Source organism: Oncorhynchus masou, chromosome 29 (assembly GCF_036934945.1).
Source record: "Oncorhynchus masou masou isolate Uvic2021 chromosome 29, UVic_Omas_1.1, whole genome shotgun sequence".
In the NCBI taxonomy this organism is placed as follows: domain Eukaryota; kingdom Metazoa; phylum Chordata; class Actinopteri; order Salmoniformes; family Salmonidae; genus Oncorhynchus; species Oncorhynchus masou.
In genome coordinates, this window is record NC_088240.1 from 70,172,676 (window position 1) to 70,193,034 (window position 20,359).

At 48.7% G+C, this 20,359-nt stretch overlaps 1 protein-coding gene across 2 annotated transcripts in view; it reads right to left on the reverse strand.

Moving 5' to 3' along the window:
* LOC135520423 (cyclin-dependent kinase 14) overlaps positions 1–20,359 on the reverse strand; it is a 228,598-nt gene that overhangs the window by 184,476 nt on the left and 23,763 nt on the right. The window lies entirely within an intron of this gene.

Sequence of the window (20,359 nt, forward strand, 5' to 3'; positions counted from 1 at the left end):
GGTTAGACCATGCGTGCACTGAGCTGGGGTTGGCAACAGGGAGAGCCGGGGCTCAAACACTATCGATTGTGTCTATCTCTCCTCTATCTCTCTCTCTCTTCTCTCTGTACAGCACAGTACAGTGCACACTTAGTCTGCAGCACTTAGATGAAATATGAAACCCTTGCCATACCCTGCTAGCCTGCATCCATTAATCTAGCCCTGGATGAGAAGCATCAACAACAATCACAGAGGAGAGATGCATGGGGAGACACTCCTTAAGTGCTGTCAGGGTTTAGCCTCTCTGCTTATTTACACTGCATGGAGCCATAGCAGGAGACAGCAGAGTCAACTAGCTCTCACAACATATTACATTCAGAATACATTCATCTGATATTGTCTATTCAATGTTTCATAAGGAAGTAGTGTGTGTGTGCGTGTGTGTCATTCAGAAATGGTATAGAAGTCAACTAATTATCTTCCACTGTGACAGCGCAATTTGTGAAAACGCCAACATCATGACCCTGTCACATAGCACACCACAAACCACAGATAGAGGGAGAGAAATGTTACTCTCTCACTTTCTTAGTATCAGTCTTGCTCTCTTCCTCTCTCTCTCCTCCTCTACCTATCCATTTCTTTCTCTCCCACTCATACCCTGACTGACAGGCGTGTTGCCACAGGTAACAGAGTGTGTCCATTGTGTTGTGGAGGCTCTTCATTAACATACCTGATATCAGGCAGAAAAGCGTGAAATCCACATTAACAATGTTGTATCTCGAGGCTAACAAGTGGGCATTCTACCCTGGCATTCAGAGAATATAATTCAGGAAACACTTAGCATCCTAATAGAATATTCATTGGTAAATGGGGTCCTGGGTGGCGCAGCGGTCAAAAGCACTGCACCACAGTACTGATGCACCACCACAGCCTGCAGTCCCATCCCAGGCTGTGCCACAATCAGTCGTGACCGGGAGCCCCATAGGACGACACAATTGGTTCAGGTAGGGGAGGGTTTGGCCGGTGGGGCTTCCCTTAGCAACTAACACCCTGTGACAGGGCCGGGCGCCTGCAAGCTGACAATCGTCAATCAAACAGTGTTTCTTCCGACATGGTGGTGCGGCTGACATCCAGTTCAAGGGAGCTGGTTGTCTGTTATTGTACATATACCAACATAACATCTGAGGATATCCTACAAGAGATCCAGACATCCCTGACCGGAACAATAAGCTGCCTGAACTAACTATAGGCTATTCAAAACACACACACACTGAGGGGGCTTGCTTGCTGTATTGGAGGGTGCTAGTGCATGAGTGGAGAATCCAAGAGGGTTCTGGGTCATGTATTATTCACAGGACACCCTGCCTGCTACACACACACACACACACACACACACACACACACACACACACACACACACACACACACACACACACACACACACACACACACACACAGGGAACCAGAAGGACCACCAGCTGAGAAGGAGAGAGAGAGAGAGGGAAGGGGTATGGCTGAGGGCCTGTGTTATGATGATGATGAAAGGGGGGTTAGAGGGAAAGGAAGTGAGAGGAAGTGGGGCTAGAGACACAGCGGGGGGCTGATAGACCAGAGAGAGAGAGATTCATCTGACTGGGAGCAACACAGTAGCAGTGCCCTCTGGCCTGCCCTTTCTCTCCTGTCATCCATCCTTTCCATCCCTCCATCCACGCTAACACGGCATGCCCTTCAGCCTTTCGCCATTCACCACTACTGCTATCCACCCATCCATCCATCCCTCTCTCCTCTCATACTCCCCCCTTCACCCAGAGGAGAAAAGCAATCTGTATATCCACTGGAGTCTATAGCTACCCTACAAGTCCTCCAATCATCATCACTCCCTCCCATACATCATAACTCATCTTGACAGATGACTTCCTTACTCCCATCCACTCGCACTACCTCTCTCTGCCTCTCTCTCATGTGTTGTCTGTATATTTTCCCTTGTTTTCAGTGTTTCAGCGCTGAGAGAGAGAGAGAGTTTATCTTTCTCAGGATACAGGGCCAGGGCCTGGTTTGCATTTCAATCACTCTCTCCCTCCATCCTCCCATCCATCAGGGGAGGGGTAATGTAATAACACGCTCTCCCTCCATCCTCCCATCAATCAGGGGAGGGGTAATGTAATAACACTCCCTCCATCCTCCCATCCATCAGGGGAGGGGTAATGTAATAACACTCCCTCCATCCTCCCATCCATCAGGGGAGGGGTAATGTAATAACACGCTCTCCCTCCATCCTCCCATCCATCAGGGGAGGGGTAATGTAATAACACTCTCTCCCTCCATCCTCCCATCCATCAGGGGAGGGGTAATGTAATAACACTCTCTCCCTCCATCCTCCCATCCATCAGGGGAGGGGTAATGTAATAACACTCCCTCCATCCTCCCATCCATCAGGGGAGGGGTAATGTAATAACACTCTCTCCCTCCATCCTCCCATCCATCAGGGGAGGGGTAATGTAATAACACTCTCTCCCTCCATCCTCCCATCAATCAGGGGAGGGGTAATGTAATAACACTCCCTCCATCCTCCCATCCACCAGGGGAGGGGTAATGTAATAACACTCTCTCCCTCCATCCTCCCATCCATCAGGGGAGGGGTAATGTAATAACACTCTCTCCCTCCATCCTCCCATCCATCAGGGGAGGGGTAATGTAATAACACTCTCTCCCTCCATCCTCCCATCCATCAGGGGAGGGGTAATGTAATAACACTCTCTCCCTCCATCCTCCCATCCATCAGGGGAGGGGTAATGTAATAACACTCTCTCCCTCCATCCTCCCATCCATCAGGGGAGGGGTAATGTAATAACACTCTCTCCCTCCATCCTACCATCCATCAGGGGAGGGGTAATGTAATAACACTCTCCAGATCAGACAGCTGAACACCAGCATCCTAACCATCCACCAGATAACACCCCAGAAACATTACTGAAACACATCAGTCACAACAAGGAAAGACAATGTGGTTAAGTATCAATCAACAGGTGGTGGAGGAAATGGAGGTGAAGTGATTGGACTGTTGTGTCATCGTCAAAGACATGAAAAGCTACATCGTGCTGATATACTATAGTACTGATATATCCTATGCAGTAGGTGACGCTTGCTATTTTCAAATATGTTATTTCAGTTTAAATCATCATGCTTCTTATAAAATACTAGAGACACCAATAACAGCTTCACTTCCCCCTTCTGAACTCCCCTCCAAACTGAATATATTCCGTGTGTATATTGTCTGGTACAGATCTCTTCAAACCGCCTGGGTCTCATTAAGATTACTAATGTAAGTTAACAGCTACTGAATTAAGACAAGTTAAGCATTTCTTTGTGTACTGTTCCTCACGCTCAAGAGTGACAAGGCAATTTGTCTCATTTGGAAGTCTAATGAAACAAGCTCCAGAATCACAGGCCGTGTCATTTAGGATCACAGGGCTTTCAGTTGCACATCGCCCAAACTTCTGCCTTATAACAGGATGCATTCATGTTTCTGGGCCTTGAGATGACAGAGAGAAGACACCACACTCCCTGGGCTGGACTTCCTCACACAGTACAAACGGGTCAAATAAAAATAAAAGAGGGAATTATCATCCGAGTTCATATCATTAGAAAACTCCTTAGTAATAAAAACTTAGCAAATAACAAAGTCAAATGAAATAGCAGTAAAGCAATGTGGCAGTGACACATAAGCTAATGTATTAAAGCATAGATAGCACAGAGGCAGTATAACCTTGTATGGTTTGCCTACAGGCTGATGCATCTCTGTGGCCATTCATGTTTCATTGACAGGGAAGGACAGGGACTAAAATGTCTGACTTCACATGCAGATTTGATCATTCTAGAGTTCAACTTCCGGTGGCCAACTTTGTAGGCAGTTGAGATGAAAGAAACAGCCTATAGGAAGGCCATTAAAACCAGCTCACTGTGTCCACACTGCCAGTGAACATCACATTTGCATCACACTGCCTGGTATAATTGGCTTAGCCCTGCCTGGGCACCATACACAATGTATTTAATCTTAAAGTCTGTCTGACTGTGACGCTGTATTCATACAGTGAAATCCTTTTGTAGTATTTAAACAGTGAGAATAAGGGAGTACCTATATATTTCAAACATACACAGTGAATATGTCCATATATTAGACTCCTCCCCCTGTAACAGAATAAGGCCAATCAGAGCATTCCGATCCCTGACTGGTTTACCTCCCCGAGGAAGGAGACAGTTCTCCAAGGGCAAAAGCATATTACACAGCAGAAACCCCATATCCACTTCACATCAGCCATGATGAGGTACAGCACATCCTACACAAGACAAACTAAACCACCACACAGCTGGTGCTTTTCTCAGTCCAGCTGTTTGTTTTGGTGTGTGTGTGTGTGTGGTCTTGTTCTATCCTCATCCCCACGAGGATAGTAGAACAAGGAAAATTCTCCCTAATGCGGACATTTCCCACATCCCCATGAGGACAAAGGCTATTTTAAATTAAGAGGTTTAGGGTTAAAATTAGGGTTAGGAGCTGGGTTTATGCTCTGGGTTACGGGTTAGGGAAAATATAATTTTGAATGGAAATAAATGTTTGGTCCCCACGAGGATAGAAAAAACAAGTGTGTGTGTGTGTGCAGTGATATTCCTCTTGAACTCAGGCAGCACATCTGTTCCTCCCCTCTCCTCCACCTCCCTCCCCCTTCTGCATTAGGTTTTAGGAAGCTGGTGACACACCCCTGGCTCTCCTCCAGAAGACAGGCTCCATACTCCCTCTCTCTCTCTCTCTCTCCCCCTTCCCTCTCTCCTACACTCCCTCCCTCCCTCTGTCTCTCTCTCCCTCCATCAGGCCTGTCATTGTTATTCTGCTCCTCTCTCCTCTGTATCCTCCACCTCTGGGCCCAGGCAGCATCAGATCAATAGAAGAGACCCAATCACAAACACCAAGACAAAACACACCCAGCCGCCACAACAGCACTAAACACAACACTGCTTATTGGAAAACCTGCTGATTGCCTCCACAGCTCAGTGTTGCAATTAATTGAAGACTGATTAATGAAACAACACCTGTAGCCTCGGGGCCTAAGGGGACGTGGTCTTCACACAATTACTTCTTAATAGCGGGAATGGACAAATAGCTCATCGGTTGGCCTGTCTTGTCTGTCTGTTTGCTAGTGAGGAATCACCCTGAAGCTTTGTGGCTTTGTTGCTGACTAAAATGCAAATCACTCAGGCTGATAACTGCAATCCCAGCGACATGAATAAGACTCTGCTCCGGAGTCAACGCCGGCTGAATTGAAAGAAGAAGAACTATAATCCCTATTCTATTCATCACTGAGCAGCTCTGGGTACAACGCTGTGTCCTAAATGGGACCCTATTCCCTACATAGTGCACTACTTTTGACCAGAACCCTATGGTCCCTGGTCAGAAGTAGTAATTTACATATGGAATAGATTGCCACTTGGGATGCGGTCCAGCGGCTCCAGGAGCACAGATGAACTCTCAGAGAGATGGTAGTTGAGCTAACATCATCCACAAAGAGGAGAAGTCTGGGAGCCATAGAGCCATAGGGCTAAAGAAAGACATCTAATAGTGGATTAACCTTGGGATGACCCTGCTTCATACTGCCTTCAGATGGACCAGGAGGAGAGAGGAGGATCACCGAGGTTGAGGTTCACTAGAAGTGTAGGGATATGGGCTATGTATGACTTCAGAGAGGATCCTCCTTTGTAAACAACGGAACTTTACGTGGTTCTGGGTGGTGGTGCTGAGTTTATCAAGTCGACTGGCTGGATGGATTTCTAAAGTGAGAGTAGAGTAGTAATTTGCAGGAAGATGGTTTCAAATGAAGGGTGAATAAACTTGGCATTTCAGACTGCTGAGAGAAAAGAGACCTAAGCCTGTTATTAGGAGCACTTTCAGCAGAAAGTCAAATGACAGCGTACTCTACCTTTCAAGTTAGATATGGTCTTAACTGCTGTCTACCTTGCTGACGAGTGATTGTTGCTCAAAAGACAGAAGGGACAGATTGGTACTGTGAATGACCACAACGAGACAAAACTACAAATACACTTTAAATGAACTCAGAGCATCATGTGACCAGTAGATGGCAATGACTCACTAACAGGTGAGATAAGATCAGCACAGTCAGAGGAGCAGTGCATTGATTAACACTATCAAACAAGAATGTGCCACAACTGCCAATATCAAGAGAGGTTATTAAGTGGAAAGACATGCAATATTAAAGCAATGCCTCAGAAACATATGAACCCTTCTCTGTACCATTGGTACCTCCCTTATAGACTTATAGAGTCCTATTCAATCAGAGCATTGTCCACACAGAATCTGACTGACACCAGTCTCATCCAGTGCCGTTAAGAGAGAATCTCTGTTCTCAAGATGTGAATCTCAACACTGAGTAACAGGGACGGGGTTATTGGAACATACCACTAGCATGACATCATGCTCTACCACAGGGTCAGAAAGGTTTATAACAATGATTGACTAATTAATTGGCCAGTTTCCATTCAAACATTCATGCCATCACATGAGAGAGATTCATCTAAGGCCATTCATTCATCCTTAGTCCAACTGTGATACAACTCTAAGTAATGTTAGGCTCAGACACAGAAGGGTAAGTCCTCTCCTCTCCCATTCTCATTAGGGCAGGAAATGACATCATAAAGTATGGGAGTGATATAATCTCAGAGGCCCTAGTCTCTGTTCAGCCAGTCCTAATGAAGCCAATAGGTTATCGCTAGCCCTCTGTTGAGACCGTATATAATCTTTACTAAAATAAGAGGTATTAAGCAAAAAACACTCGTCTTGTCACAGATCATTTGTAAGACCGAGGTATGGTAAATGTCAAATCTGATTTTTTTTCTGCTGTTATCAAAGTGAAGTAGCAAGCAACACTAAATATCTTCAATGGAGAGAGAGAGAACAACTCTTCAGTCCCCTTTGCTGGCTGGTAAACTGTTGAATGACAAAGTCCCTTATCGGGCGTTAGATAAGAGGAGGTCACAGCCTCACAGAGATAGAGACAGAGCTACGGAGGAAGAAAGACAGCCTTTGTTATCGCTCCATTTCAGCCAAGCAGGGCTGTCAACAAGGCAGCTTTTGACAGCTTTCCAGAGAGAGATTTCCATACATCCATTCCTCCATTCAGTAGGATGTGGAAACTACAGTACTGTATGAATGAAGAGGTGATCTGCAGCCAAATTGCAACATACTATGTCGGTATAGTGTATCCATGGATGGGACTGCATCTTCAGAGTGTTCTAGAGAATTCTTTGATCTCAGTGCAGAAGAACTTCCTCCCTGCATACAAAAACATCCATCACATCTGATTATGTTTATGACTGACTAAAATGTTCATTAAACCTCCATTTATACAGCATTGTGCAGTCATAACAGCATGTGTTGCTGCAGTGATTAATAATTCAGACTTTGACATTTACAGTTTGGTTCATTTGGCATGTTTTCCTGGAGCAGAGGAGTAGTTAGTTATGGGAATCAGCACATATCCTCCATAATTACATCTGACTCTGTGTGTGTGTGTGTGTGTGTGTGTGTGTGTGTGTGTGTGTGTGTGTGTGTGTGTGTGTGTGTGTGTGTGTGTGTGTGTGTGTGTGTGTGGTGTGTGTGTGTGTGTGATCCAAATGAGTCGGACTAACCTGCTGCTGCCGTCGTTCAGAGTTAATTAGAGGGTTTAATATAGACACCAGCTGCTGCTCAACATCTAATCACCAACAACTACACACACAGACAAGAGGGGACGGACACTGCAGTAAGACCCTGGCTGAATCCCAAATCACCCCCGTCCCCTCGACCCTCCATTTGTGCGCTCATGTACGAATCCACCATTTGCACAAGTGTGAAAGCTGAGGAAGTGAAAATGATTGAGGGTGTAGGTAGGGGCTAATTAGACCCTCCTTTAGCCACTTTGACCAATCCAGCAAGGCTGCAGGCTTCAGAGTGAAGTACTCTCCCGACACGCACTGCGATATGTTTGGAGTTTGTGCAGTTTAATACAAAAGAATGGGGAGGTGTGCCCAATTATACTGTATGCCATGTGCATTTGCTAATGTGTGATTTCAAGACTTGACACGTAACAGATGAACACCTCTCAAATGAAATGTTTAATTGTTACTGAGGTTTAAATCTAGCAAAATGGCACAGGGTACTTGTTCATTTGAATTTCATGATTGTTTTATTTGTAAGTGGAACATGATTTGCATCATTCAATTCACGTGTGTCCCCCAAAGTTGTTTAATTATTGATCCTCTTGCCACTCTCTGAAAATGTATTATTTTTTATTGCTACTCTAGGTAGCGTTAGCTAGTGCTGTACCTGCGCCAAAAACATATTTTTAAAATAGTGAGCCAACGTGTTTTCAGCACTTTTATTTCCTTGACTGTTCGAAAAACATTGTATCATGGCTCTCTATTGTCTCTCTGCAGCAGACATTTAGTGAGCAATATATTGTGAACATCAAATCACAGCATCCAATTGCAGTCAAATGAAACTGTATTTGTCACATGTGCCGAATACAACAGGTGAAATGCTTACTTACAAGCCCTTAACCAAAATGCAGTTCTAGAAATATAATTTAGAAAATACCCTCCCCCTGAGGCGCTGCCGATGCAGCTGCCGAAGTTGCGTCGTCATCGGAGGGGCCAGTTGTGGCTGCCGAAATTTCCGGATGGATCAGTCGCAACGTCGTCGAACGGGCCATTCCCGCGGTCTCCCTCAATGGTAAATTATTCTGTCATGTTGGCGTAAAAGATTGGGAGACAGGCGCAGGAATGTGTAATAGTTTTTTTTAATGTACCCAAATTACGGCGTGCCGTGTAAAGGCACGGGGGAGACCAAACAAACATGTAACAAAACACAGGGTTTAAACCCAAACAAAGAGCAAGTAGTACCTTGAATTAATAACACACGCACACCATGATTAACACACGGGACGAGACCCGTTATCATCTGTGCAATCCACAATTGCATGAAAGCCAAAACACACAGCACAGGTACTCACACGCACCAATGGACATTGTAACAATAATCAACCCCCCAAATGGAAACCAAAGGGAACATATATACAAACACTAATCAGTGGGAATAGGGAACAGGTGTGCGTGATGAAAGTTCCGGAGGGATCCGTGACACTGTCAATTAGGTTAGTATTGTGAAGTACCTACAATGTTGTTGATCCAACCTCAAATTTCTCCTGTCAAAGCCATTAAATTATGTAAACGTTTTAAAGTTACCATTGGCCTTCATCTCTGGCAACTGAGTCAGGAAGAACGCCTGTATCTTTGTAGTGACTGGGTGTATTGATACCCCATCCAAAGAGTAATGAATAACTTCAACATGCTAATTCAATATCTGCTTTTTATTTTTACCCATCTACCAATAGGTGCCCTTCTTTGCGAAGCAAACTCTGTGTTTGAATCTGTATTTGAAAGTCCCTGCTCAACTAATTCCCTGCTACAACGATATTCGTCATCGGAAGGTGAGGAAACATTGGACCAAAGCGCAGCGTGGTGTTCATGCTTACTTTATTAAAACTGAACACTAATAACAAAATAACAAAGGGAATCACAGAAACAGTCCTGAAAGGTACAAAATACTAAATCAGAAATTAACTACCCACAAAAACCCTGTGGGAAAAAGCTACCTAAGTATGGTTCCCAATCAGAGACAACGATAGACGGCGCAGCTCTGTTGCGACCTGCAGTGTGTGTGACGTTTGGTGTGGCGTTATTTTATGTTTTCAATTTGTACACTTAGTTTACAAACAATCTGCCAACCATGGATTCACAGTGGTGGGGTGTTGGACTGATCTTGTTGATGGTGTACATACCCGCAACGAACGGACTAAATTATGAAAACGTTGCTGGCAGTGGAATCCAATACAGCAGAGAGTTTTTACTACAATGCAACTCAAATACAAACACGATGGATATCCCAATGGCCCATCTAATACCCGATTGTCTGCGAGTGGATTACAAGCCCAAATGTAAATGTGGAAAACGCGGGGGAATCAGACAAAGACTTAAAAAATGTAAGAACAAACTTCCCTTACCCACCACCTTGCTGACTAATGCCAGGTCACTGAGGGGGAAAGCGGATGAGTTGTCAGCGAATTTGAGCTTCCAACACGAATATCGGGAGGCCTGTTTGCTGGCATTTACTGAGACTTGGCTGGGTGACAGAGTCCCGGACAGAGAAGTGGACCCGGCTGGCTTCAGTCTGGTCAGAGCGGACCGTGATCTGACAGTCACAGGGAAACTTCACGGCGGGGTCGTCTGCCTGCTTGTCAGGGACCAGTGGTGTAAATGGATCCTGGTAAGAGAGAGACTCTGTACCCCTGACATTGAACTGCTTTCTGTGTCACTGCGACCTTACTATCTGCCACGTGAGTTCCCCCAATTGTTTGTTACCGTTGTGTACATTCAACCTAAAGCTAATATAACAAAGGCATCAGAGATTATTTATAATCTGTCACAGAAACTGGAATCCATCTCCCCCGACGCACCTAAATGTATTTTAGGGGATATTAACAACTGTACCTTGCACAGTATGTGAAATGTTACACTAGGAAAAATAGGACTCTTGACTTGTGCTCTGGGACAATACCAAAGGAGTTCTCTGCCACCACCAGACCTCCTCTGGGGACATCAGACCACAATGTGGTATACCTCAGGCCAACCTACTGTCGGCTCCTGGAGAGGGAGAAACCCACAGTAAAACTACATCAGGCCAACCTACTGTCGGCTCCTGGAGAGGGAGAAACCCAGTTAAAACTACCTCAGGCCAACCTACTGTCGGCTCCTGGAGAGGGAGAAACCCACAGTAAAACTACCTCAGGCCAACCTACTGTCGGCTCCTGGAGAGGGAGAAACCCACACTAAAACTACCTCAGGCCAACCTACTGTCGGCTCCTGGAGAGGGAGAAACCCACATTTAAAACTACCTCAGGCCAACCTACTGTCGGCTCCTGGAGAGGGAGAAACACACACTAAAACTACCTCAGGCCAACCTACTGTCGGCTCCTGGAGAGGGAGAAACCCACAGTTAAAACTACCTCAGGCCAACCTACTGTCGGCTCCTGGAGAGGGAGAAACCCACAGTTAAAACTACCTCAGGCCAACCTACTGTCGGCTCCTGGAGAGGGAGAAACCCACAGTTAAAACTACCTCAGGCCAACCTACTGTCGGCTCCTGGAGAGGGAGAAACCCACAGTAAAACTACCTCAGGCCAACCTACTGTCGGATCCTGGAAAGGGAGAAACCCACAGTAAAACTACCTCAGGCCAACCTACTGTCGGCTCCTGGAGAGGGAGAAACCCACATTTAAAACTACCTCAGGCCAACCTACTGTCGGCTCCTGGAGAGGGAGAAACACACACTAAAACTACCTCAGGCCAACCTACTGTCTGCTCCTGGAGAGGGAGAAACCCACAGTTAAAACTACCTCAGGCCAACCTACTGTCGGCTCCTGGAAAGGGAGAAACCCACAGTTAAAACTACCTCAGGCCAACCTACTGTTGGCTCCTGGAGAGGGAGAAACCCACAGTAAAACTACCTCAGGCCAACCTACTGTCGGCTCCTGGAGAGGGAGAAACCCTCAGTTAAAACTACCTCAGGCCAACCTACTGTCGGCTCCTGGAGAGGGAGAAACCCACACTAAAACTACCTCAGGCCAACCTACTGTCGGCTCCTGGAGAGGGAGAAACCCACAGTTAAAACTACCTCAGGCCAACCTACTGTCGGCTCCTGGAGAGGGAGAAACCCACAGTTAAAACTACCTCAGGCCAACCTACTGTCGGCTCCTGGAGAGGGAGAAACCCAGAGTAAAACTACCTCAGGCCAACCTACTGTCGGCTCCTGGAGAGGGAGAAACCCACAGTAAAACTACCTCAGGCCAACCTACTGTCGGCTCCTGGAGAGGGAGAAACCCACACTAAAACTACCTCAGGCCAACCTACTGTCGGCTCCTGGAGAGGGAGAAACCCACATTTAAAACTACCTCAGGCCAACCTACTGTCGGCTCCTGGAGAGGGAGAAACACACACTAAAACTACCTCAGGCCAACCTACTGTCGGCTCCTGGAGAGGGAGAAACCCACAGTTAAAACTACCTCAGGCCAACCTACTGTCGGCTCCTGGAGAGGGAGAAACCCACAGTTAAAACTACCTCAGGCCAACCTACTGTCGGCTCCTGGAGAGGGAGAAACCCACAGTTAAAACTACCTCAGGCCAACCTACTGTCGGCTCCTGGAGAGGGAGAAACCCACAGTAAAACTACCTCAGGCCAACCTACTGTCGGATCCTGGAAAGGGAGAAACCCACAGTAAAACTACCTCAGGCCAACCTACTGTCGGCTCCTGGAGAGGGAGAAACCCACATTTAAAACTACCTCAGGCCAACCTACTGTCGGCTCCTGGAGAGGGAGAAACACACACTAAAACTACCTCAGGCCAACCTACTGTCTGCTCCTGGAGAGGGAGAAACCCACAGTTAAAACTACCTCAGGCCAACCTACTGTCGGCTCCTGGAAAGGGAGAAACCCACAGTTAAAACTACCTCAGGCCAACCTACTGTTGGCTCCTGGAGAGGGAGAAACCCACAGTAAAACTACCTCAGGCCAACCTACTGTCGACTCCTGGAGAGGGAGAAACCCACAGTAAAACTACCTCAGGCCAACCTACTGTCGGCTCCTGGAGAGGGAGAAACCCACAGTAAAACTACATCAGGCCAACCTACTGTCGGCTCCTGGAGAGGGAGAAACCCACAGTAAAACTACCTCAGGCCAACCAACTGTCGGCTCCTGGAGAGGGAGAAACCCACACTAAAACAACCTCAGGCCAACCTACTGTCGGCTCCTGGAGAGGGAGAAACCCTCAGTTAAAACTACCTCAGGCCAACCTACTGTCGGCTCCTGGAGAGGGAGAAACCCACACTAAAACTACCTCAGGCCAACCTACTGTCGGCTCCTGGAGAGGGAGAAACCCACAGTTAAAACTACCTCAGGCCAACCTACTGTCGGCTCCTGGAGAGGGAGAAACCCACAGTTAAAACTACCTCAGGCCAACCTACTGTCGGCTCCTGGAGAGGGAGAAACCCAGAGTAAAACTACCTCAGGCCAACCTACTGTCGGCTCCTGGAGAGGGAGAAACCCACAGTTAAAACTACCTCAGGCCAACCTACTGTCGGCTTCTGGAGAGGGAGAAACCCACAGTTACAACTACCTCAGGCCAACCTACTGTCGCCTCCTGGAAAGGGAGAAACCCACAGTTAAAACTACCTCAGGCCAACCTACTGTCGGCTCCTGGAGAGGGAGAAACCCACAGTTAGAACTACCTCAGGCCAACCTACTGTCGGCTCCTGGAGAGGGAGAAACCCACAGTTAAAACTACCTCAGGCCAACCTACTGTCGGCTCCTGGAGAGGGAGAAACCCACAGTAAAACTACCTCAGGCCAACCTACTGTCGGTTCCTGGAGAGGGAGAAACCCACAGTAAAACTACCTCAGGCCAACCTACTGTCGGCTCCTGGAGAGGGAGAAACCCACAGTTAAAACTACCTCAGGCCAACCTACTGTCGGCTTCTGGAGAGGGAGAAACCCACAGTTAAAACTACCTCAGGCCAACCTACTGTCGCCTCCTGGAAAGGGAGAAACCCACAGTTAAAACTACCTCAGGCCAACCTACTGTCGGCTCCTGGAGAGGGAGAAACCCACAGTTAGAACTACCTCAGGCCAACCTACTGTCGGCTCCTGGAGAGGGAGAAACCCACAGTTAAAACTACCTCAGGCCAACCTACTGTCGGCTCCTGGAGAGGGAGAAACCCACAGTAAAACTACCTCAGGCCAACCTACTGTCGGCTCCTGGAGAGGGAGAAACCCACAGTAAAACTACCTCAGGCCAACCTACTGTCGGCTCCTGGAGAGGGAGAAACCCACAGTTAAAACTACCTCAGGCCAACCTACTGTAGGCTTCTGGAGAGGGAGAAACCCACAGTTAAAACTACCTCAGGCCAACCTACTGTCGGCTCCTGGAGAGGGAGAAACCCACAGTTAAAACTACCTCAGGCCAACCTACTGTCGGCTTCTGGAGAGGGAGAAACCCACAGTTAAAACTACCTCAGGCCAACCTACTGTCGGCTCCTGGAGAGGGAGAAACCCACAGTAAAACTACCTCAGGCCAACCTACTGTCGGCTCCTGGAGAGGGAGAAACCCACACTAAAACTACCTCAGGCCAACCTACTGTCGGCTCCTGGAGAGGGAGAAACCCACAGTAAAACTACCTCAGGCCAACCTACTGTCGGCTCCTGGAGAGGGAGAAACCCACAGTAAAACTACCTCAGGCCAACCTACTGTCGGCTCCTGGAGAGGGAGAAACCCACACTAAAACTACCTCAGGCCAACCTACCGTCGGCTCCTGGAGAGGGAGAAACCCACAGTAAAACTACCTCAGGCCAACCTACTGTCGGCTCCTGGAGAGGGAGAAACCCACACTAAAACTACCTCAGGCCAACCTACTGTCGGCTCCTGGAGAGGGAGAAACCCACAGTTAAAACTACCTCAGGCCAACCTACTGTCGGCTCCTGGAGAGAGAGAAACCCACACTAAAACTACCTCAGGCCAACCTACTGTCGGCTCCTGGAGAGGGAGAAACCCACAGTTAAAACTACCTCAGGCCAACCTACTGTCGGCTTCTGGAGAGGGAGAAACCCACAGTTAAAACTACCTCAGACCAACCTACTGTTGGCTCCTGGAGAGGGAGAAACCCACAGTGAAACTACCTCAGGCCAACCTACTGTCGACTCCTGGAGAGGGAGAAACCCACACTAAAACTACCTCAGGCCAACCTACTGTCGGCTCCTGGAGAGGGAGAAACCCACAGTTAAAACTACCTCAGGCCAACCTACTGTCGGCTCCTGGAGAGGGAGAAACCCACAGTAAAACTACCTCAGGCCAACCTACTGTCGGCTCCTGGAGAGGGAGAAACCCACAGTAAAACTACCTCAGGCCAACCTACTGTCGGCTCCTGGAGAGGGAGAAACCCACAGTTAAAACTACCTCAGGCCAACCTACTGTCGGCTTCTGGAGAGGGAGAAACCCACAGTTAAAACTACCTCAGGCCAACCTACTGTCGCCTCCTGGAGGGAGAAACCCACAGTTAAAACTACCTCAGGCCAACCTACTGTCGGCTCCTGGAGAGGGAGAAACCCACACTGAAACTACCTCAGGTCAACCTACTGTCGGCTCCTGGAGAGGGAGAAACCCACACTAAAACTACCTCAGGCCAACCTACTGTCGGCTCCTGGAGAGGGAGAAACCCACACTAAAACTACCTCAGGCCAACCTACTGTCGGCTCCTGGAGAGGGAGAAACCCACACTAAAACTACCTCATGCCAACCTACTGTCGGCTCCTGGAGAGGGAGAAACCCACAGTAAAACTACCTCAGGCCAACCTACTGTCGGCTCCTGGAGAGGGAGAAACCTACAGTTAAAACTGTCCAGATCTGGAATGACAACAGTATCACTTGTCTCCAGGGGTGTTTTGACTGTACAATATGGGAGGTATTTGGTCTCCAGGGGTGTTTTGACTGTACTGGGAGGTATTTGGTCTCCAGGGGTGATTTGACTGTACTGGGAGGTATTTGGTCTCCAGGGGTGTTTTGACTGTACTGGGAGGTATTTGGTCTCCAGGGGTGTTTTGACTGTACTGGGAGGTATTTGGTCTCCAGGGGTGTTTTGACTGTACTGGGAGGTATTTGGTCTCCAGGGGTGTTTTGACTGTACTGGGAGGTATTTGGTCTCCAGGGGTGTTTTGACTGTACTGGGAGGTATTTGGTCTCCAGGGGTGTTTTGACTGTACTGGGAGGTATTTGGTCTCCAGGGGTGTTTTGACTGTACTGGGAGGTATTTGGTCTCCAGGGGTGTTTTGACTGTACTGGGAGGTATTTGGTTATGTTATGAAAGATGTATTGTCAATTTTGTTTTGTATTTAAACACCACTTTAAATGTGTACATGACACGGCAACAAAAGTTCCCCATGGGGACAATAAAGTCAGTAAATAAGTAAGTAAGTAAGACAGCTGTCCTTGATTGAGAACCATACCCAGCCAAAACAAAGAAATACAAAAACATAGAAAAAGGAACATAGAATGCCCACCCAAATCACACCCTGACCAAACCGGTGGCGGCTCTGGTGAGGGACATAGACACCGCTCCTTCTTTGGCTTGGCCCACTTAGGTGGCGCCTCTAGAGCGGGGACCCTTGCCGCCGACCCCGGACTGGGGACCCTCGTAGAGAGCCCCGGACCGGAGGGCGCCTCTGGAAGCTCCGGACTGAAGGGCGCCTCTGGAGGGTCCGGACTGGAGGGCGTCGGTGGAAGCTCCTGACTGGAGGGCGCCTCTGGAGGGTCCGGACTGGAGGGCGTCGGTGGAAGCTCCTGACTGGAGGGCGACACTGGAGGCTACGGACTGGAGGGCGACACTGGAGGCTCCGGACTGGAGGGCGACACTGGAGGCTCCGGACTGGAGGGCGACACGGGAGGCTCCGGACTGGAGGGCGACACTGGAGGCTCCGGACTGGAGGGCGACTCTGGAAGCTCCTGACTGGAGGCCGACACTGGAGGCTCCGGACTGGAGGGCGACACTGGAGGCTCCGGACTGGAGGGCGCCTCTGGACGCTCCGGACTGAAGGGCGCCTCTGGAGGGTCCGGACTGGAGGGCGTCGGTGGAAGCTCCTAACTGGAGGGTCCGGACTGGAGGGCGTCGGTGGAAGCTCCAGACTGGAGGGCGACACTGGAGGCTCTGGACTGGAGGGCGACACTGGAGGCTCCGGACTGGAGGGCGACACGGGAGGCTCCGGACTGGAGGGCGACACTGGAGGCTCCGGACTGGAGGGTGACACTGGAGGCTCCGGACTGGAGAGTGATACGGGAGGCTCCGGACTGGAGGGCGACACTGGAGGCTCCGGACTGGAGAGTGATACGGGAGGCTCCGGACTGGAGGGCGACACTGGAGGCTCCGGACTGGAGGGCGACACTGGAGGCTCCGGACTGGAGGGCGACACTGGAGGCTCCGGACTGGAGGGCGACTCTGGAAGCTCCTGACTGGAGGGTGACGCTGGAGGCTCCGGACTGGAGGGCGTCGCTGGAAGCTCCTGACTGGAGGCTGACACTGGAGGCTCCGGACTGGAGGGCGACACTGGAGGCTCCGGACTGGAGGGCGACACAGGAGGCTCCGGACTGGAGGGCGACTCTGGAGGGAGGAGACGCAAAGAGAGAGGGAGACGTACAGGAGGCCTGGTGCATGGAGGAGGCACCGGATAAACCGGGCTGTGGGGGAGCACTGGAGCTCTGGTGTGCAGCCTTGGCACCACTCCTCCAGGCTGAATTCCCACTTTAGCCTGGCCCCTCCAGAGTGCAGGCACAGGTCGAGACACAGTAGGCAGAGCCGGCGCAGGATACCCTGGGCCGAAACGGGGACCAAACGCGCTGAGCTGGCACAATCCACCCTGGCTGGATGCCCACTCTCGCATGGCACTTGCGTGGGGCTGGTATATAGCGCTCCGGGCTATGAGCGCACAGTGAAGACACCGTGCGCTTCACCGCATAACATGGTGGTGCATGACCAGTATCACACTGCTTCTGGTAAGCACGGGGAGTTGGCTCAGGTATATCTACTGACTCCGCCAATCTCCCCGTGTGTCCCCCCCGGGGGCTGCCTCTCGTGCTTGCTGCGCTGCCTTGCCTCATATCGCCGCCTCTCAGCTTTAGCTGCCTGTAGTTCTTCTTTAGGGCGGCGATATTCCCCAGCCTGTCTCCAGGGTCCCTGTCCGTCCAATATCTCCTCCCATGTCCAGGAGTCCTGAACCCTCTGCTCCTCGTTACCACGCTGCTTGGTCTGTTTGTGGTGGGTAGTTCTGTAACGATATTTGTCATCGGAAGATGAGGAATCATCGGACCAAAGCGCAGCGTGGTAAGTGTTCATGCTTACTTTATTAAAACTGAACACTAATAACAAAATAACAAAGGGAATCACCGAAACAGTCCTGGAAGGTGCAAAACACTAAACAGCTACCTAAGTATGGTTCCCAATCAGAGACAATGATAGACAGCTGTCCCTGATTGAGAAACATGCCCGGCCAAAACAAAGAAATACAAAAACATAGAAAAAGGAACATAGAATGCCCACCCAAATCACACCCTGACCAAACCAAAATAGAGACATAAAAAACTCTAAGGTCAGGGCGTGACAGAGGGACCTTACAGATAATTGCATGTGTGTGGTGCAGAGATGAGGTAGTTGTAAAAAAAAATGTTAAACACTATATTTGCACACAAAGCGAATATATGCAACTTATGTGACTTGTTAAGCAAATGTTTACTCCTGAACTTATTTAGACTTGCCATAACAACGGGGTTGAATATGTATTAACTCGAAAAACTTTTTATTCATTTGTAAAATTAAAAAAAAAAATCCTTCCACTTTGACATTATGGGATATTGTGTGTAGGCCAGTGACAAATCTCAATTTCATCAATTTTAAATTCATCTGAATACTTTCTTAATACTTTCTGAAGGCACTGTATCTAGAACCAAAAAGGGTTCTTAGGAGAACCAAAGGTTATTTTATGGGGACAGCCACAGAACCCTTTGGGAACGCTTTTTTGTAAGAGTGTAAGTATCATGATAACATTGTATGGTTAGGTCCCTGGCAACCCAGCCCTAGAAGTCACCTTCAGAGTTTCGTCAGCAACATCTGACAACAGAGGGCCCTCTGATCGAGTTGGTAGGAGCTAGGGGAGAGGGGCTGGTTTGAGATTCACCGGCTACACACCTCTCCCTTAACCACAATTACTATTTCACACTATTGCCCCAATCTCACACACTCCTAATTTTCTTTCTCTCTCTCTCTCTCTCTCTCTCAACCTCTCTGTCTCTCTCGCTCTCCTTTTCTCACCTGCCACAGTTCTCCCACATCCCACTTCCTTTCCTGACCTCCCAAAATTGTCAGAGCAAGACTCTATGGGCCTCTCTGGACTCTGTAAAGTGAACAGACTGGCTGGCACGCACCCCACACACATGCAAATGTGCACATACACACACCCAGCCAGCCTGACAACCACTCTTCCTCTCATAATGAGCCTCCAAATAGCAGAGCTGTCTAAATTGAGAGAAGAAAGAGTGCTTATTCGATCGGAGATGAAAGGTGATATTTCCTCCTTTCCAAAGGTCAACAGAGATCATTGTGTTTCTTTCCCCTAACCTTCTCCTTTCAAAAAAGGGCCGATCATTAAACACAATATTTACCTTGACATTTGAGACTGTTTCCAAATTGTTTTGAACTGTCAGTATGTAAGAGAAAATGTGAGACAAAACAAGAGAGGCCACATTTCTTTCTCTAACTAAATGTAGAATGTAATCAGTTGAAATGAATACTCTGAAAGTATGTTATATTTATACTAGCCCCTTATTGCTTTACCTGCTGAACCCAGAACATAATAACCAGACTGAAGCATGGTTGTCTTCCATACCATTACCCTCCTTATGCCTTATTTCCCCCCACAGCATCTAATCCCTTTAAAGTGCACTATTGTACTACATAGGGCTCTGGTCAAAAGTAGTGCACTATGTAGAGAATAGAATGCCATTTGGGACAGATTTTAGATACCAGTCAGCGGATCCTTGCCTTTTTCTCCCCGCGTAGCACTAACCTAGTCTGAGCCCTGAAACATATGGGAGCGCTCCAACAGCCGTCAACATGATCAACGTGACATCACATCCGCCAGTCATCATCGCCACACGACGCCGCTAACAATGGGACGGAAGCTTGCCTAACAATGGGGGAGACTGGTCATACTGTTCATGCCACATTTGCATTTTAGTATCTCAGCAATATTTAATCCATTAGGTATCCTCCCGGGCCTATTGAGGGAACGTTAATTCGCTAGCGAATGGCTGGATTAACGACAGTTAGATTATACCATTGTTATTCACGATGAGACAGGAAATGGTGGGTTTGAACACCAGGACTGACACTCAGGGGCTTCACACTGGCAGGACTCATACATCCACAACCATCTCATTGGTGCGCAGCCTTGGCACCACTCCTCCAGGCTGGATGACCACTTTAGCCCGGACCCTCCAGAGTGCAGGCACAGGTTGAACCGGGCTGTGGGGGAGCACTGGAGATCTGGTGCATACCACTCGCACCTCTCCCCGAATGCCAGGCATAGGGCGCACTGCACCCTCCCAGCGCCCCGGGAAACACAGCACGCAGAGCCAGCGCAGGATACCCTGGGCCGAAACGGTGTACAGGAGACCAAACACGCTGAGC